Source organism: Ornithorhynchus anatinus, chromosome 8 (genome assembly GCF_004115215.2).
Source record: "Ornithorhynchus anatinus isolate Pmale09 chromosome 8, mOrnAna1.pri.v4, whole genome shotgun sequence".
NCBI lineage: Eukaryota > Metazoa > Chordata > Mammalia > Monotremata > Ornithorhynchidae > Ornithorhynchus > Ornithorhynchus anatinus.
This window is the reverse complement of record NC_041735.1, coordinates 9735053-9760788: the sequence shown is the minus strand read 5'-3', so window position 1 is coordinate 9760788 and position 25736 is coordinate 9735053. Positions and strand designations below refer to the sequence as shown.

Here is a 25736-nt window from a genome sequence, read left to right as displayed (position 1 = left end):
TAATCAGGTGGGCATTGTCCCTATCCTACACGAGACTCGCAGTCTCACGGAGAGAAAGAAAAATGTATTTAATCCCCATTTTACAGATGTTAAGTACTGGAGCACAGAGAAGATCAGTGACTTTTTCATTCATTCATTCACTCGATAGTATTTATTGAGCGCTTACTATGTGCAGAGCACTGTACTGAGCGCTTGGAATGGACAGATCGGTAACAGATAGAGACGGTCCCTGCCCTTTGACGGGCTTACGGTCTAATCGGGGGAGACGGACAGACAAGAACGATAGCAATAAATAGAATCAAGGGGAAGAACATCTCATTAAAACAATAGCAAATAAATAGAATCAAGGTGATGTACATTTCATTAACAAAATAAATAGGGTAATGAAAATATATATTTACGGATGTGTACATAGATGCTGCGGGACTAAGGGTGAGGTGAATTAAGGCTGCATAAACAAGTGCAAGGATGGCACAGAAGGAAGTGGAAAAAGAGGAAATGAGGGCTTAGTCGGGGAAGGCCTTTTGGAGGAGATGTGCCTTCAATTAGGCTTTGAAGGTGAGACTTCAGTTTCTTCCACTGTAAAATAATAAGGAGATAACTCCTTATCTCACAGAGATGTTGTGAGGAAAAAAATGGGATAACTAGGTGGACGTATTTTGTACATATAAAGAGTGCTACACCAAAAATGAGGTATTCTGATTATCATTGTTATTATAGATTTGGGAAGAAAGATAAACGATGACGGCCAAAAGCAAATCGTTCCCTCGCCGGATACAGTCCAAGGATACGATGCAAAGCAACCTCAGAAAGGCACTGTAAGAAATAAAAGGAAAAATTGCAGGGTTTAGCACCCCTTGAACCTAATGAAATGTGTAATTCCTCTTTAATTTATAGTCAAATCATGCCCCAAACCTTTTAAGAGCTTTGAAAAGTGGCATAGAGATCACAGAAGGAGATAGACCCATAATTACATTTATTTAGTTTTCAACAAGGATGGAGTAAAATATAGAGTTTTGTTACGGATTAAAAATGGGTTTAAAAAAGAAAGAAGGATCTGTTTTCAAGACTAAGGGGTAGTTAAAAGTGTGGGAACCTCAGACTTCTGTCACTTCTGAGACCAAGGCTGTGCAACGTATTAATTCTAGATCTGGAAGTAGAAGTCAGCTAGCAAATTCCAACTTGCTTGGAGCAGTTAAAAACCACGAAGACGAGAAGAAATCCCAGCTAGGCTTAAATACACTTAATATAAATGGGCAGAAATGTCCAGGGGAAAGTACTGGAAAATGCACCCCAGCAAAAGAACAATCTGTATATCTACAAAGATATTTCAATTCAGTATGAAAGCTGTACCATTAGAATAACTTCAACCTCGGGACAGGGCAGTGCGACCAACATAGCATTCATTCATTCATTCAATGGTATTTATTGAGCGCTTACTATGTGCAGAGCACTGTACTAAGCGCTTGGAATGGACAGTTCGGTAACAGATAGAGACGATCCCTGCCCACTGACGGGCTCACAGTCTAATCGGGGGAGACGGACTAAAACAAGACAACGTAATCACGATAAATAGAATGAAGGGGATGGACACCTCATTAACAAAATAAACAGGGCGATAAAAATATAGACAAATGAGCACAGTGCTGAGGGGAAGGGAGAGGGGGAAGAGCAGAGGGAAAAGGGGCTTAGATGAGGGGAGGTGAAGGGGGGGCAGGGAGGGAGCAGAGGGGAAAGGGGAAGCTCAGTCTGGTAAGGCCTTTCGGAGGAGGTGAGCTCTCAGTAGGGCTAAATATCATGAGAAATCTCCTCAGGATCTTAAACGTCCCCAGCGAAAAGATGCCCGGTGGAGTTTGGTCTAGTCGTGATACAGCTCTGCATTCTAAAAATTAGTGCTATTAGGCACATGTAGGCCATTCCTTCACTTCTGATGGATTGCAACCTTGGGAAATCCTCTAAAAGAATCAAAGAGGGCAGCTAAATCAAGATGTCTGACTAATCTCGAGTAAAAGGTAAGAAAGATGGTAATCAGGTGGGTACTTCAAAACTGTAGAGAAAAACCGCTCACGCGATGCACCGGGGCTCAGAGGACTTGGGAAGAGCTCTGAGGCACTAAGAATAATACCTTGAATTTGATTAGGACTTTTGGTTTCTCCAAGACCTTTTCATGCAGCGTGACTCCGTGGAAAGAGCCCGGGTTTGGGAGCCAAAGGTCATGGGTTCGACTCCCGGCTCTGCCACCTGTCAGCTGTGTGACTGTGGGCGAGTCACTTCACTTCTCGGGGCCTCAGTTACCTCATCTGTAAAATGGGGATTAACTGTGAGCCTCACGTGCGACGACCTGATTACCCTGTATCTACCCAGGAGCTTAGAACAGTGCTCTGCACATAGTAAGCGCTTAACAAATACCAACATTATTATAATACATCCTTGAGGGAAAGGGGGAGTATAGGTTTCATTTTCCTGATAAGGAAACCCTGGCACAGGAAGGTTAAATGACTTATCTGGGTTTAAAAACAGCAGGCTTAATCAATCAAACAATTGTATTTATTGAGCACTTACTAGGTGTACAGCACTATACTAAGCGCTTGGGAGAGTCCAATACAACGGAGTAGGAAGACACAGTCTCTACCTACAACATCTTACTGTCTAGACGGGGAAACAGATTTTAGTATAAGTACATAAATTGAGAATATGCACATAAGTGCTGACGGTGGGGTGAATATCAAGTCCTTAAAGCAGAGAAGCAGCCTGACTCAGTGGAAAGAGCCCAGGCTTGGGAGCCAGAGGTCTTGGGTTCTAATGTCGCTCCGCCACTTAGCTGTGTGACTTTGGACAAGTCACTTCACTTCTCTGTGCCTCAGTTACCGCATCTGTAAAACGGGAATTAAGACCGTGAGCCCCACGGGGGACAACCTGATTACCTTGTATCTACCCCAGTGCTTAGAACAGTTCTTGGCACATAGTGAGCACCTAACAGATGCCATCATTATTATTATTGTGATCATCAAAGAGTACAGAACCAAGTGCCTAGATGACACAAGAGGGAGATTCATTCACTCATTCATTCAAGAGTATTTATTGAGCGCTTACTATGTGCAGAGCACTGTACTAAGCGCTTGGAATGTACAGATCGGTAACAGATAGAGACAGTCCCTGCCCTTTGACGGGCTTACGGTCTAATCGGGGGAGACGGCCAGACAAGAACAATAAGAGGGCCTAATCAGGGTGAGCGGCGATAGAATTATAACTCGGCTCCTGCCTCCTAATCTCGTGCTAGACTGCACTGCCTCCTGTGATTTTTAATTCTGATGCTATTATTGTCATTCATCTTCTCTGGAAATCTAGGCAAAGCTCTTACCTGAAGGAGGTCTCCATTCCTCTGCAATAATAATAATAACGTCGGTATTTGTTCAGTGCTTACTACGTGCAGAGCACTGTTCTAAGCGCTGGGGTAGATACAGGTTCATGAGGTTGTCTCACCTGAGGCTCACAGTTAAGCCCCATTTTACAGATGAGGTAACTGAGGCACATAGTGATGGACTAGAGGTAGGAAACTCAGTTACGACTAGACACGGGGGACATTAGAAGGAAACAAGCAAGCTAGAAGCAAGAAGGGGAACACTGGCAAAAGTGAGATTCGAAATCTTTTCCCGTGGAAACTGAGGCTTATTCAATCTTCTTGAAATACCCCAAAATGGTACAAAGGACCACGTAGACAACCTTCTTCTATCTGGAGCCCGGCATCTGATTCCGAGATCTCAACTGAAGAAGGGTATATTAGAAGTCTTATGATTACAGGAAGGGAAAACGGCCTTGGAGACTTGCCAGTCTATAAACAGTAATAATAGACTATTTCTCCAAACTGGGTGAGAAGAATGAGAAGGATCTTAATGAAATATTCTTTTTAATTATGGTCTGAAGGTTCTGCAGTAGTTAGAATCTGCAGTGGCTTCAGGAACTTGAAAAAGGGTTACGCTCTGGTTAATGCACCTCTGGTTTTTTGGAGATTTAAGTGATGGCGATGACTTCGCCTCAGTTGCTTTGATGAGTTCAAGAGCGCCTTTGGCAATCTAAAAGTTGTCTGCATCCGCCAATTGATCTCCCCATTTTCTTCCTTATATGTGCCGCTCCTAATGCTGTTTTCAGCTATTTCAATTATGTGATTTCCTTATCTTTATACTATTGAGAATACCTTACAAGACTTTCTGAACAGCAACTAAATTTATCCGCCTGTCATTTTGTTTTCATTATAGCAGATAACGATCAGTCTCATATCTTATGGAAAGATAGAAAGTGATTGGTTTTAAATAGAAAAAAAAAATCTGTCTCCTTAACAATTGTCCCAAGCTGCACAGGAAATTTGTAACTCCTCCCTTTCCCTGTGGTCCAAAGAGACTTATCTCCAGAGTGTCTGAAGCTTGAAAGCTTTACTTTCCCCCCTTTATTATAAACAACTGTGAGCAGCTTATCTGCATTGTGTTTCTGGTCATAATTTCGCCCTCTAATAAATTTGATCATTCTTTACCTTCAGTGGAAACCTTACGCATTGAAGAAAAAGGAGCCCAGCAATTTCCAGTGTGAATAATGAGAATCACGGTATTTGCTAAGAGCTTACCGGTGCCAAGCGCTGCTCTAAGCACTGGAGTAGATACAAGATATTAGGGTTGGACACAGTCCCTGCCTTACGTAGGGCTCTCAGTCTTAATCCTCATTTGTTGAGAAGCAGCGTGGCTCAGTGGAAAGAGCACGGGCTTGGGAGTCAGAGGTCATGGGTTCGAACCCCGGCTCTGCCGCTTGTCAGCTGTTTGACTATGGGCAAGTCACTTAACTTCTCTGTGCCTCAGTTACCTCATCTGTAAAATGCGGGTGAAGACTGTGAGCCTCATGTGGGACAACCCGATTACCCTGTATCTCCCCCAGCGCTTAGAACAGTGCTCTGCACATAGTAAGCGCTTAACAAATACCAACATTATCATTATTATTATTAAAATGAGGGAACTGAAGCACGGGGAAGTTAAGTTAAGTGGTGGAGTCGGGATTAAGACTGAGGGCCTTTTGACTCCCAGACCCGTGCTCTGTCCATTAGGCCATACTGTTGTTTTATTGGAATTAGTCATCTTATATAATAATAATAATTACTGTGGTATTTGTTAAGCACTTACTCTGTGCCAGGCACTGTACTAAGCGCTGGGGTGTTTACGAGTAAATCGGGATGGACACGGTAATCCCTGACTGGGTAATGTTAGAGAAAATGGGGAGAAGTCAAAAGCCTAACTTCCAGCTTGTTGCCATATAGATGTATCAATAATTACAGCATGAAACCAAAGACTTGGAGAGGGAAGCGAAGCCGTTGCCTGGGAAAGCCCCGCACTGACTTGCCGAGTCCCGTTGCCGTGCAAGTCTTCATGTCTCAGATTACCCGTCCCTCTTTCCTCCCTCCGCACTCCACCAGGCCCGGAGGAGGTGGCCCTGTCTGTCTGACGTGATTCCGCTCCTCCTTGGATCCCTTGCCCGTGTTAAGCCAACGTTGCACCTTCCCTATGTAACAAAGTTAACGTTGGTATTTGTTTTTTAAGGGCTTACTCTGTGCAGAGCACTGTTCTAAGCGCTGGGAGAGATACAGAGTCATCAGGTCGGCCCACGTGAGGCTGTCTTCATCTCCATTTTACAGATGAGGTGACTGAGGCCCAGAGAAGTGAAGTGGCTTGCCCACAGTCACACAGCTGACAGGCGGCAGAACCGGGATGAGAACCCACGACCTCTGACTCTCAAGCGCGGGCTCTGTCCACTGAGCCACGCTGCTTCTCGTTGTGACAAGTCACTGAAAATCGGTGGAGGTAGGGGTTTGGCTACAAATATTAGTAGGTCAACACGGGAGCACCCCAATGCCAAGAGCACAAACCAACTTTTAAAAACCATTATTTGCCAATTTATGGACCCTTTCCCCAAAGGACCTCAAAGCGAAGAAGAAGATCCGACTGCCATCTTGACAACGCTCCGAAGACAGAAAGGCTTCCTGACGATTAAAGCCCCGTGGACTGGTGGGAAGCTCGGTGTGGGCAGGGAATGTATCCGCTTATTGTCGAGAGAAGCAGCGTGGCTCAGTGGAAAGAGCCCGGGCTTGGGAGTCGGAGGTCGTGGGTTCGAACCCCGGCTCCGCCGCTTGCCAGCTGTGTGACTTTGGGCAAGTCACTTCACTTCTCTGGGCCTCAGTGACCTCATCTGTAAAATGGGGATGAAGACTGTGAGCTCCACGTGGGACAACCTCATCACCTTGTATCCCCCAGCGCTTGGAACAGCGCTTTGCACATAGTAAGCGCTTAACAAATACCACCGTTTCTTTTATTTTTATTGTTGTACTGTATTCTCCCAAGTGCTTAGTTCAGGGCTCTGCACACAGTAAATGCTCAATAAATACGACTGCATGAATCAAAGTTCTCCATTGCTGATACTGCTAATTTGGGAAGAATTTTAAAATTTAAAGGTATAAACCTGGAGCCTTTTTGAGACGTAGGTCTTAACCTTTCCAAAGTAACATTCTTCCAATTCTGTAGGCAGAAATGAGGCCAATGTGACCTGGCTTGCAGGCTCTCTTGACTTCTGTGGTTAATATATCACAAATGGCCCAGCATTTAAAAAAGATAACTGTCAGAAGTGATCATTTCTATTACCTACACGATTTCTAAGTCAAATTCTATGATGCACGATATGTTCATCCTAGAAAAAAAATCGCCATCGAACTCCACCAAGTTGGTGGAATTTAAAAAAAAATATATTTTCAACACAAAGCCACCCAACCAACATATTTTCTCTTAGATGTTTATAGCTCTTTGGCGAAGTATTTCCTGAAGATCTTTTTGAAAAACTCCAAAAGCTCCTTGGACACATTTTTTTAAAGTGTTAAAGAATATTTTTGAAAGGAACATTCTTTCCCTTTTTTAAAAATCAGTATCGGGCCTTCAACAATCGCCTAAATGGTTAGCCGCATGTGTCACTGTGTAACCTAATGTCTAAGCTGTCATGCATCATGCATCGCTGCTGTGTATGATTAAATAAATAATTCACAGGGGTTGCTGCGACTAATTCAATAACAGCTAATTATAAACACAAGCCCAGCCTCTCCAAATAAATGAAATCTTCCTGCTGGGTGGGCACAACACTTGTTTTCTCCCCCTAAATTATGCATCCTATTCATGAAGAACAGGCCAGAAACCTTGTCTGAATCTTAGTGGGACGTAAGGTCTAGACAAGGGCCCGTAATCTTCAGATATTTTTCAACACCTCCAGCATCCAGGGATCTTTTTCCAAACGCTCAGGGATATTTACTGATTGCTGATGGAGAAGAATAGCATAACCTCTGACCCCGATACCACTTCCTTCAGGATTTAGACTTTTCAAGGAAGCTTTCTTTGCTCTTACACGGTATTCTTTATGTAATGTCTTTTGTTGAGAGATGACAGGGAGAGGACTCCACATCCTTTGATAAGCTTGTTTGAGGGAAAGGATTTCCCTCCCACCCTAATTTGGGGAAGGATTGAGGTTTGTTTTTTCATCTTATATTAATGAGAGGAATAGTGTGTTCATATATATTAAACTTCTAAGTGCCCTAATTTGCATCATGTGTATATTTTTATTCAGATATTGCTGGTTTTTATAGAGGTTTATGTTCTTATCACTTTCTCTGATGTTATTAAGTACTTGGCATTCTCTTCCAAGGAGTCAGATACTCTTCTCCCGCCTCTCTCCACTCCAGTCCATACTTCACTGCCGCTGCCCGGATTATTTTTCTCGAAAATACGCAGTTCATGTTTTCCCACTCCTCAAGAACCTCCAGTGGTTGTCCAGCCACCTACACATCAAACAGAAACGCCTTACCATTAACTTTGAAGAACTCAGTCAACTTGTCTCTTCCTAACTGACCTCGCTGATTTCCTACTTCAACCCGGTCTGCTCACTCTCTTCTCCAAATCCAGGTTACTCACTGGACTTCAATCTCACCTATTCATTCAATCATTCATTCAATAGTACTTATTGAGCGCTTATTATGGGCAGAGCACTGTACTAAGCGCTTGGAATGTACAATTAGGCGACAGATAGAGACGATCCCTGCCCATCGATGGGCTTACGGTCTAATCGGGGGAGACAGATAGACAAAAACTATAGCAATAAATAGAATCGAGGGGATGTACATCTCATTAAATAAATAGGGCAATAAAAATATATACAGATGAGCCGACGAGCACAGTGCTGAGGGGAGGGGAAGGGAGAGGGGGAGGAGCAGAGGGAAAGGAGGGGAAAAGGGAGCATAGTTGAGGGGAGGTGAAGGGGAACCCTATCTTGTCCACGTCCTCCCTCCGGTCTGAAACTCCCTCCCCTTCACATCCTAAAGACCGTCACTCTCCCTCCCTTCAAAACCTTATTATTGAAAGCACATCTCTTCCAAGAAGCCTTTCCCAACTAAACCCTCATCCCCCCTACTCCATCTCCCTTCTGCATTACCTTTGCACTGGAATTTGTACCTTTTAATCACTTGATATCCTTCCCACCCTCAGCCTCACAGCACTTTAAACATATCCCTAATTTATTTTAATGTCTGTCTCCCCTTCTAGACTGTAAGCTCCTTTTAAGCGGGGAACGTTCTGCTATATTGGTACTTTCCCAAGTGCTATTGAGTACAGTGCACCGCACACAGTAAGCACTCAATAAATACCCCTGATGAACTGAGTCAAACCAACACCCAGTAAATCGTACCAATGGCCAAATAAGAATCCACTTCATTAAATAAAGGGGTTCAGTCCGCAAGTTAAATAGCTCCTTCTCTTAGATTTCAACTTTTCACGGCAGAGCTTGAAGTCAACCAATTCACGGGGCACAATAAAGATTCGCGTCCGGAAAGTAGATTACATCTCCTTGAGGGATCATGTCTACCAACTCTACCGTACCGTATTCTCCCAAGCGCTCAGTAAAGGGCCCGGTACACACTAAGCACTCAGTAAATACCGTTGACTGATTGAAGGAGGGCCGAGAGGCAGAGAAGTCCTACTTTAGACATCCTGTCAGGAATGCAGAGGGACTCGTGCCGATCCTCTTGGAATCCCGCCTCTGCCACTTGTCAGCTGTGTGACTGTGGGCAAGTGGCTTCACTTCTCTGTGCCTCAGTTACCTCATCTGTAAAATGGGGATGAAGACCGTGAGCCTCATGTGGAACAACCTGATGACACCGTATCTCCCCCAGGGCTCAGAGTAAGTGCTTAACAAATACCAACATTATTATTTGGAGGTCCGGAGTAACTGAGAACAAGCATATGTGCCAGTTCACGTGATCATCACGCCTTTGGGTCAGACTCTGAGAAGCCTAAAGCTGCTGTTGATCCAGCAAGTCTTTCCCATTGCCATTCCTACTGGGTAAACTCACGCAGGCTCCTAGAGGACCAGTGTACATCCGTTTACAGCTTAGCACATCGTGCCCTGTCGGTCGGATTTTGCAAAAGTAATAGCCAAAAATAAGAGGCCGCAAGAATACCGCCGATATCCCGCAGCGCTCTCTCGAGGCCTCTGTAGTTTGCTAACTACGAAGATCGTGTCAGAAACAGTCATTACGTCTCCCGGAGAGCTACTTCACCCGTGGTTTACTTTCAGGCAGCACCCGGTCAGTCTAACGTTAACCAGTCAAATCAACGATGGGAGAGTAAGGTAAAGGGCAAGTAAATAGTCCCATTCAATCGATAGATCTGCATTAGACCACCTTCAAAATACAACAAATTGGCCAAAGCTGAAGAAAGATTAAAAAAGAAAACTATTGGCTCATATAAACACTTGTGATTTCCAGCAAAGCCTTCATAGTCCCGTTCACTTTGAAGGGCTTTACACTTTACAGCTATTGCTCCGCATATTAGTCACTCCTTCTGCCCCCCAAAACGGCTAAACATAAAGCTAAAGAATTACATATTCCGAGTCCAACTACCAACACAAATTTCAATCATACAATCCCCTTCTTCTCCCCACTCGCCATTATTTTAGGGTGAAGTCGTGTGATCATTTAAAGGTATTTTGATCGGCAGAAATATTTACTTGGTAGCCTAATCCTGCTTTGAGAGCTATGGTCTTCCAGGTTTTAACTCTGCTTTTGCCACAGTCTCACCCCAAAATGATCCCGTATACATCTGCAAATGCCCTCATCCATAAAGTGAGGGAGTGGCATAATATTTATCTGCACCACAACGTTGTTTCAAATATAGATCACTAAGCCGAAGACAGACGTTCCAAAGTACGTATTACCGGCTCAGCTCAAGTGGAAACCCTGAGAAACGTGAAAGATGTGTTTTTTAGCATGAGGGTTTGGAGAGAAGATCTAAAGGAGAAGAGATAAGGTACTCGGTGAAGACCCAAGATGAGAGTGACACGACAAGAAATACCGTTTTTCCAGCAATTAATATCTAGCCCGCAACATATTTTATTGTTTTACTAACGCTCTGCAAGATGAGAGACTCATGACGTACAGTGAAAAGTGACGGATAAACTCGAAGATGTTAATAGGCGTGGCTCAGTGGAAAGAGCCCGGGCTTTGGAGTCAGAGATCATGGGTTCGAATCCCGGCTCTGCAACTCGTCAGCTGTGTGACTGTGGGCAGGTCACTTCACTTCTCTGTGCCTCAGTTCCCTCATCTGTAAAATGGGGATTAAGACTGGGAGCCCCACGTGGGACAACCTGATTCCCCTGTGTCTACCCCAGCGCTTAGAACAGTGCTCTGCACATAATAAGCGCTTAACAAATACCAACATTATTATGAATATCTTTTAAAATAAATGAATTGAAAAGTGAATTTGGCTTGTACCAAATTTTCATGCAGGGAACTGTCGGGTTTTCAAAAACTCTGCACCAAGAGGGTTTTAGTGTCATGGGGAATCGCTTTTTACTTATTTAGTTGTTTTTATCCAAAAAGCTCGAAGCGACTTGTAACTAAAAGCCTCTCAAGGAACCAGGGGAGAATGAAAGTTTACACCAGCTCGTATACTTCAGTAGCAACTGAACTCTTATTCTTCAGAACAAGATGAAATAGCAAAAGACGTCAGAGGAAAGTAACCGAGTGTTTCAACCCAACCTGCCACACTGTCCAATTCTTGCTGCATAAATGGGTTTGACCTATTCATGAGCGGGCTCTTCTTTCAAGCCCGCCTCTCGGTGTCCCAATCTACCCAGTCTTTGCTCGATAATAATGATGGTGCCGTTCATTAAGCACTTACTGTATGTCGAACCCTGTGCTAAGCACCTGGTAGGTAGAACAGTGCTTTGCACCTAGGGAGCGCTTAACAAATGCCATCGTTGTTATTATAATTATTATTATTACGAGATAATCGGATCGAACCCAACCCGCCCCTCTTCCACTTGGGGCTAAACTCGGGCACAGACAGGTGACCTATCCAAGGTCACACGGCAGGCAAGTGGCAGAGTCTGGAAAGGCGAGTCTCCAACCTACCAGTTCAGTCGATTATATTTATTGAGCACTGACTATGTACAGAGTTTATAGTCTAGAGGGGGAGACAGACATTAGGATAAATAAATAAAATTACAGACACGCACATAAGTGCCGTGGGGCTGAGAGGGGGGAATGAATAATAGGAGCGAGTCAGGATGACGCAGAGGGGAATGGAAGAAAAGGAAGAGAGGGCTTAGTCACGGAAGACCTCTTGGAGGAGACGTGCCTTCATTAAGACTTTGAAGGGAGGCGGGGATTGGGGGAGAGTGATTGTCTGTCGGATATGTTCGGAGCAATTCCAAGCTCTTCCCGGTAGCCCGTGCCGTTTTCCAAGGAAACGACGAGCGCCGACCCCTCTCTGATTGCTGCCCGTCAGGCTGGTCTGTCCACCAAATATCATAGAGAGGTTTCTGAGCGCCCCAAGGTTTGAAGCTGTGAAGTTGGAAAGCAGGAGCTGAAGGGAATTTTCTGGGAGAGGATTGTGAGAAAGATGAAGCATCTGGAGCTGTAGTTACGGAAGTGAAATATTGAACTTCCTAAAGGAAAGAAGGAGAAAGCTCTGAAACGCAGTCCAGGAAACTCTAAGTAAGAGAGTGAACAAGTTGGAAACTCACCACTGTTAACGGCGGCATTTATTGAGAATCGAATGAGTTCATTCATTCCCTAGTATCTTTGGGCGCTTACTATGTATTGAACGCTTGGAATGTACAATTCGGCAACAGATAGAGACAATCCCTGCCCAACAACGGACTCACAGTCGAATAACAACGTTGGTATTTGTTAAGCGCTTACTATGTGCAGAGCACTGTTCTAAGCGCTGGGGTAGATGCAGGGTAATCAGGTTGTCCCACGTGGGGCTCACAGTCTTCATCCCCATTTTACAGAAGAGGGAACCGAGGCAGAGAGAAGTGAAGTGGCTTGCCCAGGGTCACACAGCTGACAAGTGGCAGAGCCGGCATTCGAACCCATGACCTCTGACTCCCAAGCCCGGGCTCTTTCCCCCGAGCCACGCTGCTCCTCTCACCAACCTAGGCTATTTTCTAGACTACAGTCTTTAGGGGACAGCACCAACCCCACAACATTTCCCACACGTATCCCTTTCACTGAAATATACTGCCAGGATGCGTGATCCAAAGACAAGAGGGGGTCACAGGATTTAAACTTATTACGTCTTTTGTTTCCCCTACACGGCCGTACTCCCGGGATTTTCCCGGCGTTAAGTATCTAGGGTCACGTTACACTCTTTGAAATGGAATTTCACACTTACGAGTCTAAAATAAAACAATGTCTGGGAGAAAAATTCACCACGGGCTCAACAGAAATCCCGATTTCACCGCCCCGTAACCGTCGTTAAAAATCAGATGTACAACTAGCTGGCACCCTCTGGTGGACCACAGCATTTCTTTTCCTCGCAATATGTTTCATTTCCAGAAAATGGTGTGATATTTGCTAAAGGAAATAAAGATAACACGCTTTCGGGTGGACCGGTGAAAAATAGCACATTCTTTGCGGAGACACCACATCCCCTCCCGCTCTTCCTCGTTTTATTCATTAGATCTCATCGGAAGAGTATATTCGATTTACTTGGGGAAACCTCGTCCCGAAGCAATGGCGTTTTTCCCGCAGTCACGTTCGGAAAGAAGACCTCACTTCATCTTTGGGGATACTTTAGCACCAAGATGGCTTCCAAATGAAGATAAGATATTATCACGGGAACGGAGTTGCCATTATCTTTTTAGCAATTCTCTTCTCTCTGCATCAGCACAAATCTGCTGATGGCTTCTTGTAACCCGATGCAGACGACGATAATGACCGAATTAAAATCCTTCTTCGGGCAACATTCACTGTAGCCGGAGAAAGCTGCTGGGTCGGATCTGGGGGAGAGTGTGAGGTGCTGCGGCGGCTGGCGTCGAATCCGTTTCATTTTAGTGGAGAAAATTCGGCTGAAAGCACAGAGGAAGCAAAATGGCATATGGTTTATTAAAGGGCTCTTGAAAGGACTCAAAACATCACTCTGTAAAGGATCCAGAGTTCACCGAGAACACGTGGCAGACAAGAACACGTGCCCATTCCAGGGCTCCGTGAAGAGCAGATATACTTTCAGTGGGGCAACACATAGATTTTTTTTTTCTTTTTGCAACTGGGTCACGGCTCCACTCGTATGAGGCGAGGACAGGCAACAACAGGCTAGGCCTTACACGGGTACCCGCCTCAAACACGCCCACACAAACACATATCTCCTCAAGATCTGGGTGCCAGATGTCTCGGTGTAGGCAGGACCGCCCTGAAAAGATGAAGTCTCTCCCATATACTCTTTTTAGGTTCTTCGGGACACTTTTGAGGCCAAGAGAAAACAACGGTCCGTAATAATAACGTCGGTATTCACTTAAGCGCTTACTATGTGCCGAGCACCGTTCTAAGCGCTGGGGGAGATACAGGGTAATCAGGTTGTCCCACGTGAGGCTCACAGTTAATCCCCATTTTACAGATGAGGGAACCGAGGCACGGAGAAGTCAAGTGACTTGCCCACAGTCCCACAGCTGCCAAGCGGCAGAGCCGGCATGCGAACTCATGACCTCTGACTCCCAAGCCCGGGCTCTTTCCGCCGAGCCATGCTGCTTCTCTGCTTCCATCTAAGGGGATGACCCACTTCGAGTGAAGCGGCGTGATCTGGTGGATAGACAACGGGCCCAGGAGTCAGAAGGACCTGGGTTCTCATCCCAGCTCCTCCTCTCGTCCGCCGTGTGACCTCGGGCAAGTCATTTAACTTTTGTGTGCCTCGGTTTCCTCATCTGTAAAATGAGGATCAAGACGGAGAGTCCCATGCGGGCCAAAGACGGCGCGCAGCTTGATTAGCTTGTATCTAGCCCGGCCTGGCACATAGTAAGCACTTAACAACTACCATATAATTAAATTAAAAAGCCAGAGGAGGGGTTAGCTATGGGGAGGAGGAGTAGGGACGAGGGATGAGGGAGGTAGAAGAGAGGGTATGGAGGCCGAGTTTGACCGCCTGGAGTTCGAGGCAAGTGCCCTGAATCAATCAATCAGCCAATCATGATCATTAAGCACTTACTACGGTCAGAGCACTGTCGTACGCACTCGGGAGAATGCAAAACAACAGAATTAGCGGATGCGTCCCCCGCCCGTAACAAGCTGGGTCTAGAGGGAGAGACGGACATTAGTAGAAATAAATTAGGAATTTATAGTATATCATCCTACTGAACGCAGCCTCCCGTGGGAGGTTCAGGGCTCCCGGAGCCTGGGTCGCAGAGGAGTGTGGCCGCAGGTCTCCTCAAGGAGCCCTCATTGGTCAGATCACTGTGGGAGCAACCGCATCACCGAGGTAGAACAGATTCTCTGTCCCCAGTGTTTAGTACAGTGCCCGAAATAGAGTAAGTGCTTAACAAATACCATTTAAAAAAAAAAAAGATGACGCTGGACATCGGTAAGCGTGCGCCTTCCCCTCTTCTTTCTTTCCCTTCTACTGCTTTCCTTTCCCCTCTCCTTTCTTTTCTCCTCTTTCTTTTTCCAGACCCCCTTTTCCTTTTCTTTTCATTCATTCATTCATTCAATAGTATTTATTGAGCGCTTACTATGTGCAGAGCACTGTACTAAGCGCTTGGGATGAACAAGTCGGCAACAGATAGAGACGGTCCCTGCCGTCTGACGGGCTTACGGTCTAATCGGGGGAGACGGACAGACGAGAACGATGGCGATAAATAGAGTCGAGGGGAAGAACATCTCGTAAAAACAATGGCGACTAAATAGAATCGAGGCGATGTACAATTCGTTAACAAAATAAATAGGGTAATGGAAATATATACAGTTGAGCGGACAACTCTTCTCTCTACTCTTCCTTGCCCCTCTCAGGGTCGCACCTGGGAAGTTTCCAGTCCTCTACCAGTCTCGACTACGGGAGGGAGATTCAAGAAGAGGTCTAATAATAATAATAATATTGGTATTTGCGCTTACGAAAGAGGTCTAATAATAATAATAATATTGGTATTTGCGCTTACGACGTGCAGAGCACTGTTCTGAGCTCTGGGGTAGATACAGGGTAATCAGGTTGTCCCACGTGAGGCTCAGTCTTAATCCCCATTTTACAGACGAGGGAACTGAGGCCCAGAGTAGGGAAGTGACTTGCCCACAGTCACCCAGCTGCCAAGTGGCGGAGCCGGGATTCGAACCCACGACCTCTGCCTCCCAAGCCCGGGCTCTTTCCGCTGAGCCACGCTGCTTCTCCCAGCCACTCCATTCCTAGCCGGGGCAGCGGCCAGCGAGCGGAAGACCATCTGCCGTAAGTCAAAACTCACCCACGCCGGGCAGCAGCGGCACGGGAGAGAGTCGAAGGCGGAGTCCCAAGTTTACCGAGAAAATTTTCTGGGATCCACTACCAGAACGATCCCAGATGGAGGGAGGGGCGTCGTGGGAGAGATGTGCCCACGGTGAGGCTGAGGCATAAGACAAGACTCTTCCTTTCCCCCTTCTCCTTTCTTTCCTCACCTCAGGCCCATCTGCTCTCTCAGATCAACCCACTCTCTGTGCCACATTCTCACCTCACCCACCAACCTCTCGCTCCCCTTCTCCTTTCTGCCTCTAATTCCCTCCTGCTTCCCGTCGACCCATCGTATTTACTGAGCGCTTACTATGTGCAGAGCACTGTACTAAGCGCTTGGGAGAGCACAGTAGAGCAGAAGTAGCAGACACGTTCCCCGCCCACAATCCGGCAGACCATCGCTCTCCCCATCTTTAAGGCTTCTCTGAAATCCCATCTTCTTCGGGCAGCCTTCCTTGATTCATCTCTCATCTCGCGCTTCACAGTTACCACATCAGAACTTCAGCCCAGGTCTTAAAACAGTGCTTGGCACAAATACCATTATCGTTAGTATTATTATTATTATTATTAAGCACTTGGGTATTCACCACCCCAATCCCATACACTTATGTAAATATCTTTAGACTCTCTTAATTTCCCCAACCTGCAATTAATTTAGTGTCTCTCTAGAATCATAAACTCCTCGAGAGCCGAAAACGTGTTCACTGGTCCACTGTACTCTCCCGCGCACAGTGCTAGCAGCGTGGCTCAGTGGAAAGAGCCCGGGCTTCGGAGTCAGAGGTCATGGGTTCGACTCCCAGCTCTGCCACTTGGCAGCTGTGTGACCGTGGGCAAGTCACTTCACTTCTCTGTGCCTCAGTTACCTCATCTGTAAAATGGGGATTAACTGTGAGCCTCACGTGGGACGACCCGATTACCCTGTATCTACCCCAGCGCTTAGAACAGTGCTCGGCACGTAGTAAGCGCTTAACAAATACCAACATTATTACACTTCGTGCTCAATAAATAGTTCGGCTTCATTGCCTTTCCCCTGTCCCTTTCCTTCTCTTTCCGCTCCTTCAATCTTGCTTAAAACAAACCGGATTTCCGTTCCCTCTTCTTTATAAGAATGTTGGTATTTGTTAAACGCTTACTGTGTGCCGAGCCCTGTTCTAAGCGCTGGGGGGATACAAGGTGATCAGGGTGTCCCACGTGGGGCGCACAGTCTTCATCCCCATTTTCCAGATGAGGTAGCTGAGGCCCAGAGAAGTGAAGCGACTTGCCCAGAGTCACACAGCTGACAAGCGGTGGAGCCGGGATTAGAACCCATGACCTCTGACTTCCAAACCCCTGCTCTTTTCCGCTGAGCCACGCTGCTTCTCAATATCTGCGTGTCTTCCATGGCCAACTATCAGCTCCTTGCGGGTAGGGGCTTTTATCTTCTATTAGAGTGCGATATTTCAATATTCCTTAATATGGGCTTTTACAATAATGTAACCCCTAAATTATAGGATTACGTGTGGGGGGTGTGTGTTAAGAATAATAATAATAATAATGTTGGTATTTGTTAAGCGCTTACTATGTGCAGAGCACTGTTCTAAGCGCTGGGGTAGACACAGGGGAATCAGGTTGTCCCACGTGGGGCTCACAGTCTTCATCCCCATTTTACAGATGAGGGAACTGAGGCACAGAGAAGTGAAGTGACTCGCCCACAGTCACACAGCTGACAAGTGGCAGAGCTGGGATTCGAACTCATGACCTCTGACTCCAAAGCCCGGGCTCTTTCCACCGAGCCACGCTGCTTCTCGTGTGTTGAAACGTGTGTGTTGAAACATGACTATATTTGGATTAATTTGTCAAAGAGAGCCACGCAACTAGGGCACAAAACCGTAGATATAAAATCTCTCTCTCATCAAATATTACAGTAAGAACGTTCTCAATCAGGGGTTCGTGTCTTTCCTTTTAAAAATGATCGTACGTGGGGGTGAATGTCTGCTGGTTTCCCCCCATTAGACGGCATAATATTGAAAGGTAGGGACTATTTATTTTATTTACAATTTGCTCTCCCCGAAAATCCTAAAAACAGTATTCTCTACTGAGTAGGCGATCAATTCATACCACTGATGGAGAGAGTGAAGCAGATCTGCCTTTCGTAAAGACAAATCTCCTCTAAACCTTCCACCCAGAAATACTTCTTTCTCCGATCCCCACGGCCAAACCGCGCCCTGTTTCCTCCTACCCTCCAAAATATGGGATTAATAAAATCATAGTTGATGTTGTTCTAGGAAATATTTTAAAACATAAATCGTGAAACCGGATTTCAAGGAAATAACTGCCAATACTCTCCCACACGATACATTATAGTGGTGGGACAGATTCTCACTAACGCTCCCAATTCCTAAAATCTGATTTTGAAAAATTAATTAAATGATTCCATTGGCGTTAACGGCGACTCCACTGAATTTCACAAAATGCATAAAAATTCAAGATGGACCCAGTTTGGATTATTCTGTTCAGTGGTCTTTTATATAATCTGGACTTTTTAAATGCGATGCGATTTCAGAGTGACAGAACAGCTTTAAAAAGGTTTACGATGAGATCACGGCAAGTCTCGTAAATTGACGTTTTTATTTGCTTTACAATTTGTTGCCCTATAATTTCTTCACCACTCTTTGAATACTTGACTCGATGGAACATTTTCCACCAAAATCAGAGATCACTGTACAAGAAAGAATTAAGAAATGTACATTCCCCATTAAATTTCAGTCTCTTTTTGCCACTTCACCGATACGAATACTTTAAGAATCCAAAAGCCAATTCAAGAGATGATGACAAAGCTTACATTTCGCCTTCTCTTGTCCACCGAGACGGTTCCATTAAATGAATTCAATTCCCCTTTTCCCTTTTGTTCTCCTAAACAGAAGCACCGAGGCACCTAACCCAGAAAAACGTGCTTCCTTCCATCTGGAGTCATCCGCTCATGTTATTTTAGCGGAAAAGGCCACCTAGTGCTGTTTTTCAAAGCCAGATCAATAAGCGTCACCCAGTGCTAAAACTATGCAGCCTTATCTATAGGCTTGGACTTCGTGAAATATTATAAGATTTGTAGGGGAACAACCTCAAAGAAGAATATTATTCTTGGTAAGCTTTGGTGTGTATGAGTTAATAAATTTTAGTTGTCCGGACCCTTAGGAATACCAGTCTGTCTAAATTTCAGTTTTGTTTTCCACTTTCCCTCCCTCGTGGAGTCGAACCTGGGAATAGCATCACTCAATGGCTCGTTAGTTTGATAAACTGGCATAAGTGACTAGCTACAATGGGTACCTCTAGCATAGAAGCATTTATGGAGCTCTGGGGAATTCTGAAAAACACCAGAAAGTCTTTAGGTACTGAATCACAGCCAAGTATTCTGAATCTTTAATTTTTTTTTTTCGATGAGAATGTCAGCCCTAAAATATGGAACCTGCTTTTCCCACTTGGTTTCTATTACTTGTAAAGCATTCAAGAGCTTCTAGACTAGAATTACTTCTCTCTCCAGTTGGAAAGCGGGCAAAACTCCTCAGAGTATTGAGAATCCCTCTGCTGGCCTTGTTTCATATTTTCCACCCGCCGATATAATAAAAATGACTAAATATTAAACCTGAGATTTGTACTTTTGAATCAATCTTTTTATCACTTTTATCCATGCAGCGGTTCACCTTTCCCGCTTTATTTACGCAACGTGGGTTGAAATAAATCTCGGGAGATAACCAGTTTATTTTCAGATACGTCACATCCGTCGACGGTTAATTACGGCCTGGCCGACCTTGACAATAAATGATTTGTTTCAAAGGTGGCTTGGGTGACGGTAACATCCGGTCGATCCCGAAAATAAGTGCCTATCAGAGGCGAGGGAAAGAAGAAATGGCAGCGGGAGATTTACAACCCCAAATTTAAAGGTTACCTGGAGGGTTTTTTTCTTTCGATTCTACAGGTTTTTTCAATTCGATGCCGGGTTGACTCTGCCACGGAGGGACCAGACGTCGTAAGGAGGAATCACTCAGCGGCCGATGGCCCAGGGTGAAATCGTCAGCTAGCGGCGGGGACCGCTTCAGACGTTTGGTAGCGCTAAGACAAACAGGAGTGGTATTTATTAAGGACGCGCAGAACACCGTGCTGAGTGCTCGGAAAGAATAATCGGGGGGGGGGGGGGGGGGAGGGGGACTCGGACCAGACCCCGGTCCCCATCTGCCGCTCGCCACCGTTTCGGAGACGTCGTTAGGTCGCTCTCTGTGTGAGACGTCGGGTAGCCGCCACCCGGCATCACACCCCTTCTCCGTTGGGATCTCTGACCCCGACCCCATCTAGCTCCAGGGTCACGTGGGGATGTTTCCGCCCTGGGGGAGGCTGTAAACGTCCAACTCCGGCCAGCTCCTCCCGGGTTTCTTCCCGCACGGCGGGGGTTGGGGGCTCAGGAGTAAGGCAGAACACCCGGGCAGGAGTGACAGTGGGGGGCCTGAGCCTGGTACAAGAGCTGTGTAGAGTCCCACCGCTGGTTCTTGCCATCACCATCCCGCCCATCGCTCAAGCCTGTAACTTCGGCACTCTGCTTCACTCTTCCCTCTCTTTCAACCCCCACTTGCAATCTGCCACCAAATCCCGTGGCGTCTTCCTCCAAAACACTGCCAGAATCCATCCCTTCTCCTCCACCCAAAAGACCGCCACTCTGGGTCGGGCACTTGTCATGTTTAACTACTTCGACGGCCCCCTCGCCAATCTTTCCGCCTTCAGCCCTTCCCCTCTCCGGTACACACTTCACCCCGCTGCCCGAATCGTTTTCCTAAAACACGGTTCTGGGCCTGACTCCCAACTCCTCAAAAACCTCCAGTGGTTTCCCATTCCTCTCCGTATCGAACAAAATACCCTGACTGATTTTAAAGCACTCCATCAGTTCACTTATCCCCTCTCTTCTCCCATTACACCCCAGCTCACACTCTTCATTCCCTCAAGACAAGACTCTGGTTGGGCTCGGGGCCGGTCCCGCCTCGTCCTCTTCAGCCCGCTCTTCCCGGGCGCGGAACGCCGCCCTAAGCGCTCCGCAGGTCCCCCGAGAAGCAGCTCGGCTCACCGGCTGGGGCGGTCGGAGGTCGTGGGTTCCAATCCCGCCCCCTGCCTGCTGGGTGACCTGGGCCAGGTCACTTCACAGCAGCGGAGCTCAGGGGAAAGAGCCCAGGCTGGGGAGTCAGAGCTCATGGGTTCGAATCCCGCCCCTGCCCCTTGGCAGCCGGGTGACTGTGGGCGAGTCACTTCACTTCTCTGGGCCTCAATTCCCTCATCCGTCAAATGGGGATGAAGACTGTGAGCCTCCCGTGGGACAGCCTGATGACCCTGTATCTCCCCCAGCGCTTGGAACAGTGCTCTGCACGTAGTGAGCGCTTAACACATACCAGCGTTATTATTATTATGACCCAGTATCCTCCCCAGCGCTTAGAACGGTGTTCTGCACATAGTAAGCGCTTAACAAATACCGACACGATGATGATGATTCTCTCTGTGCCTTGTTCTCATCCCTTCCGCTGCTTGACCTCTTGCTCACATCCTCTCCCCTTTTTTGGAACTCCTTCCCCCCTTCAGACAGAGCAGTCCTTTCTGTCTCCTTCTGAGATCACATATCTTCGAAGAGGCTTTTCCTGAGTAAACTCTACCTTTTATTCTCCCAATTACCATTTAAGACCCTCTGTGTTTATTATACGTCGAGCATGTGCTATTCGCTGGAGTGGGTACGACATGGCGTAGTGGTTAGAGCCCGGGCCAGGGAGTCAGAAAGTCATTAATTCTAATCCCAGCTCTGGCCCTTGTCTGCTGTGGGCCCTGGGGCAAGTCCCTTCACTTCTCTGGGCCTCAGTTACCTCATCTGTAAAATAGGGATGTGAGCCCCACGGGAGACAGGGACTGTATCCAACACTATTTGCTTGTATCCACCCCAGCGCTTAGTACAGTGCTTAGTACTGTGTGCGCTTAACGAATACCACAATTATTAGTAGTATAATCAGGTGGGCATTGTCCCTACCCTACACGAGACTCGCAGTCTCACGGAGAGAAAGAAAAATGTATTTAATCCCCATTTTACAGATGTAAGTACTGGAGCACAGAGAAGATCAGTGACTTTTTCATTCATTCATTCACTCGATGGTATTTATTGAGCGCTTACTATGTGCAGAGCACTGTACTGAGCGCTTGGAATGGACAGATCGGTAACAGATAGAGACGGTCCCTGCCCTTTGACGGGCTTACGGTCTAATCGGGGGAGACGGACAGACCAGAACGATGGCAATAAATAGAATCAAGAGCAATAAATAGAATCAAGAGCAATAAATAGAATCGAGGACTTGCCCAAGGTCACTTAACAGACAAGTGGTGGAGCCAGAATTAGAACCTAGGTCTTCTGACTTCTGGCTTCTTTCCCCTAGGCCACACTGCTCCCTCTAAGTACCGTGGCTTTTACACTCTTTCCATTTATGACATTGCTTTTCACTGAAATGTAGTTTGAGAGTATTCCGAATGATTTTTCTCCTTTTCCCTTCCTGCCCTTTAGCAAAGAGAAATGAAAATCTAAAAAGCATCTCTCCCCTCTTCCTTTAATCCCGGGACCCTAAAATATCTTACGTATCTAAAACTACATTTTGCTTTGCAACAACATCCTTTGGGGTTAATCGCAGCAACGCAGTTCAGAACTTTGTGGTCAACAATGGGGGATATTTTCCCTCCGTCCGAAGAGAGGTATTTCAGTAAGCTGCAGTGATCCGACTTTTCCCTAAAACAAGAGGAAGGAAGAGAGAAAGCAGCTGTGTGACTGTGGGCAAGTCACTTGACTTCTCTGTGCCTCAGTTCCCTCATCTGTAAAATGGGGATGAAGACTGTGAGCCTCACGTGGGACAACCTGATGACCCTGTATCTACCCCAGCGCTTAGAACAGTGCTCTGCACATAGTAAGCGCTTAACAAATACCACCATTATTATTATTATTATTTCAAACCGGGCCTTCCTAGCCCCAAGAAATCACACATTTGATATTACCCATTAAGCCAAAGGGAGTTATTAAATATCAAGTACGAGTGCTGCAGGAAAAGACAGTGTTTTCCCCTAAAGTCAAAACACATCATTCATTAGCTTTTGAGCTTAATGTCCAAATCCTAACACCAAAAGATGCCAAATCAGTTCCAAGGGCTGGGAAAAGCGCATCATTCCCAGGATATTCAAATTAAAACCAGTGTAATTTCCCCGGTAATTTCCCAGTCCCCTTGTCATCAAGACTTCCCTTCAGATTCTGCCCTGGCCAGGATGGGTGCACTTAGTAGAATGCTTGGCACAAAGTAAGGGCTTAAGAAATACGATAATGATGATAATATCAATAATCTTCATTGCTGTTATCATTGTCTATCCTTACCAACTTTTAGGCTCATTTAAATCCCAAACAAAATAGGGAACTTGTCTAATTCTCACCTGTTTATTTTCCCAGCATGTAGTACAGTGTTTTGCACCCAGTAGGAACTTAATGGATACTATTAGTTCACTAATCCGGGTTTGCGCCTAAGCTATACTTCCTCGTGGAAGGTATTTTGGGAATCAATTACAAGGCGATATCAATGCCTACGATCCCCAGTGGGCTAAATGATTTTTCTTACCGTACGTGTATTTATATTTGCCTAGACGAACAGAATGAAGCCAAACTGAGGCCAACCGGTTTTGCTGAAATTCGCCAATCGATTCAAAGCAGGAAGGGGGCATTGAGATTTTTCAATTTCCTGCTTTCTCTCTTCTCACCGTCTCCCTCGGACAGCGCATGGCGTCCGAAAGCTCCGCTCCGTACGATCACCACTCTTCCACGTGGTCCTCGGCCGGGTGTCCCAAGACGTTCTATGTCTTCTGACTTTATTTTTAGACCTGAGCTCGTCTTTTAAACGCTTCTTCCATCATCCTATTCTGTGACTCTCAGTGCAATGAAAATTCAGCCTTTGCTTTCTTTTGGAGGCTGAAATCACGGAGTGCCATCACCCGCTCAGCGACTATCATGCTTACCTGGGAGAAGATGCTCACGTCGATACGTCTTCCCATTTAATCGGGAGCATCTTCTGCTGTCTGCCACTAACTCCGCACTCTAACACGTCTCCTTTATGCTTCCGTTTCTGAGATCCGGGGGTAATCCAAACCGCTGCAAGCCGTCACCCGAAAAACAACCGTAAATCCGGTTTCATATCTAAATTTGTCCTCGCGCACTATTATTTGAGTTCGACGGCTGTGCTCGCAAAGCTGAGGCGATACTCTATTTCTTCATTAATCTCAGGTTTCCGTGAAAGTCTTCCCCGATAATGGAAATATTCCACCTTCCCCAGAGCCTCACTGGGGTGGGAGAACGTTCTCTGGGAGCATTTTTTAGTTATGAATTTTAGATTATCAATTCCACGCAGAGACGTAAAGTATTCCTTGGCTAAATGCATGAGCAGGCATTAGGACATCTCGCCTACCTTAAAATAAAATGATTGTGGCTCCAGAGGTCCTAGGTTACCTTCAGACCGGCTAAAAATCACACAAATTCCAATCCGTTCGATAATTTAATCCCTGGTCCAGATATGAGTTTATTAAGAGTCATTAAATCTGCAGTTTTTAGTATCTGCTAAATTGTATAGTTGGGGGAGAGCAGGGGAATAAGTTTAAGAGCAACAGATGTTTTCTGGTTGGGCTGTTCAGCATTCAAGGTAGAAAAAGAAGAATTGTGGTCTCTAAATGCTCACTACGTGTCAGGCACTGTACTAAACACGGGGGTAAAAACAGTCCAGTCAGGTCAGACATCGTCCCCATCCCATACTGTGCTCAGAGTCTAAGGGGAAGAACGAGTAATAATAATAATAATATTGATATTTGTGAAGCGCTATGTACAGAGCACATTCTAAGCGCTGGGGTAGATACAGGGTAATCAGGTCGTCCCACGTGAGGGTCCCAGTTAATCCCCATTTTACAGATGAGGGAACTGAGGCCCAGAGAAGTTAAGTGACTCGCCCACGGTCACACAGCTGACAAGTGGCAGAGCTAGGCGATAGTGGTATTTGTTCAGCGCTTACTCTGTGCAGAGCACTGTTCTAAGCACTGGGGTCGAAACAGGGTCAGCAGATTGTCCCACTTGACACGGTCACACACACAGTCTTCACCCCCATTTTACAGATGAGGTCACTGAGGCCCAGAGAAGTGAAGTGACTTGCCCACAGTCACACAGTTGATGAGTGGCGGAGCCGGAATTCGAACCCACGACTCCGACTCCCAAGCCCGGGCTCTTTCCACCGAGTCACGCTGCTTCCCTTAATAATAACGATAATGATTACTTCACTTCTCTGGGCCTCCATGAGCTCATCTGTAAAATGGGGATGAAGACTGTGAGCCTCAGGAGGGACAACCTGATGAGCCTGTATCTCCCCCAGTGCTTAGAACAGTGCTCTGCACAGAGTAAGCGCTTAACAAATACCACTATCACTCAGCTCTGCAACTTGTCAGCTGTGTGACTGTGGGCAAGTCACTTCACTTCTCTGGGCCTCAGTGACCTCATCTGGAACATGGGGATGAAGCCTGTGAGCCTCACGTGGGACAATCGGATGACCCTGTATCTCCCCCAGTGCTCGGAACAGTGCTCTGCACAGAGTAAGCGCTGAACAAATACCAACACGCTCATCATTACAATTACCGAGGGCTGGGCAGGGCTGCCCAGGGAGGTCTTTGCCCCAGGGCGGAGGGGTGGGGGAAGATGCGCGCCGCTTGGCCGAGCAGGACGTTGCGGCGGCTAATCGACATGGCCGGGGCCAAGGGGAGGGTCGTCTGCGAGCAGGGGGAGGGGGAGGAATATCGCAGCTAAGTCGGGAGGGAAGGATGGCGGCGGATGCGAACCGTCGGCGGGGCAACAGGGCGGCGGGGTGG

The 25736-nt window shown here is 46.4% G+C and overlaps 1 long non-coding RNA gene across 1 annotated transcript; it reads right to left on the bottom strand.

The window, feature by feature from the left end:
- Positions 1–13001: 13001 nt before the first annotated feature.
- Positions 13002–24698, bottom strand: LOC103171051. Its single transcript, XR_486571.2, has 4 exons — positions 24299–24698; positions 23853–23985; positions 19738–19901; positions 13002–13422 (listed from the first exon to the last, which is right to left on the bottom strand). It is a non-coding gene; the product is annotated as an uncharacterized LOC103171051 (long non-coding RNA).
- Positions 24699–25736: the final 1038 nt, after the last annotated feature.